Source organism: Arachis duranensis, chromosome 8 (assembly GCF_000817695.3).
Source record: "Arachis duranensis cultivar V14167 chromosome 8, aradu.V14167.gnm2.J7QH, whole genome shotgun sequence".
NCBI lineage: Eukaryota > Viridiplantae > Streptophyta > Magnoliopsida > Fabales > Fabaceae > Arachis > Arachis duranensis.
Window position 1 is genome coordinate 32,884,135 of NC_029779.3, and position 1,964 is coordinate 32,886,098.

A 1,964-nucleotide genomic window follows, 5' to 3' on the forward strand; every position below is an offset into this window, starting at 1 on the left:
GTCTTTGCTATGAGAGTTCCAAACAACATGGCTCATTTCTTGTTCGATATCGGCATGTCCCTTGTACCCGTTTAATTTGCTTGGAATCTTCTTCATGATGTGCCAAATACACCAGCGGTGAACTGTTTGACTGACCTTGGTGATTCACCCCGACAAAAGAACCATAGACCAAATTATACCTGAAACAAATTACCATAGTGCAGAATGCAAAATCATTAGGTACACCCCAACAAATGCTTCGAATACACCCAATGAAACAGCCAATATACACCTCTGCCGCGGATTCGTAAAAATAAATTAATTTAGCATCATAAACAGGAACAGTTGTTACCTGTTTGTATTGTAGGTGGTGTCGAATGAAATGACGTCTCCGAAATACTCAAAGGCGGCTTTGCTTCTTGCATCGGCCCAAAAAGCCAGCTTAATCGATTGATCCTCCTCGAGTTCGAGCTCAAAAAAGAAATTCGGATTCTTCTCTTTCATTCTTAAGAAATATTTTCCGAATTCCTTTGCATCTTCTTGTTCGGAAACATTCCGCACTTCCCTGGTAATGTAATTTCTCACGTCCTTTTCGATAAAATTTAACTCGCGGTGACCCCCGGCAGCCGCAACAAATGATTGGTAGGTTTTGCTTGGTCTGATACCGGCCTCCTTGTTATTCTCTATTGTACGACGAATGGACATGCTTAGTTCCCTATGCTGTTTGAGCATCTCTGCTTTACTTGGACAGCAGGAGTGTGAATGATCCAGCACAACCTTTGAAATGATCCAAGCACCGACATCCTTCAATGTGTGTATATAAATTCTTGCAGGACAGTTTAAACCGGCTGTCGGATTGGTCTTCTCGGTTGGAGATATTTTAGATTTCCATTTTCCCTCTCTGCTACATGTAATCAGTTGATTCTTAATCTCGTTTCCCTTCTTATTTGTGCACCGAACTCTTGTAGAGAAACCTGCAGCCTTGGCGTAGTTCCTGTAAAATTTTTCGGCATCTTCAAGGGTGGTAAAGGTCATTCCGACCTTCGGAACAAGTTCGTCATCAACAACCGAGAGAGGCTGCACAATACACCGTGTCAGAACTGTGAATACACCCATAGATATGATTCAAATACACCCAATCATGTCTAATATGATACACCCGAACCGCAACAACTCAACTAAAGAATGACCTTTAAAGGCATAAACTGTAAAAACACAGGCTGCAGAATACACCATGTCAAAAACTAAAAACACACCCAATCATGTCTGATATAATACACCTGAACAACAACAACTCAATTAAAAATAACAAAAAACCAGTAAAGTGTATATACACCCACACTTCTAGCTAAAATACACCCAAAGAAGAATTGATCTACACCCGAGCGTCTGCTATAAATTCCAGGTAATTAATCACAACTAATACATTGAATCGACAGATTCATGTTAACGTGTTACTTTCACAGTCAATGTTCAGCAATTTTTCAACTACACAATGCTATACAAATTACTGAAAGAAAATTCATATTAATCCTATGTAAATCAAACCTCAGGAACTTCGTTAGATTCAAATTCATAATCCACTTCGCCTGGATACAGCTGACAATCTGAGGTTGAATGATCCATTATCTTCAAAACGAGTTCAAACTTTGATTTCAGAAAACAACAAATCAAAATAGAAAACGAAGCTCGAGTTGCAGAGAGAGAAAAAGGTAACGTAAACGAAGAACATACCAGTGAGAAAAGGAGAGGAAAAGATCGATGGAGAAGAATGAGGGAAGACGCGCGAGAAGAAAAACAACCAAATCTTAAAATAACGAAAACGAAGAAGGAAACAAATATTTTAAATTTGGTAGTTAGATATACGCGAGATGTTATATAGCGCGTGTAATCAGCGTACGTGGAGCAGCGCGTATTTTGATTTTATTGTTTAATAAACTTGTAAAGCATACAAGCCCTAATGGCTTGTATGCAGAGCTTTTCCC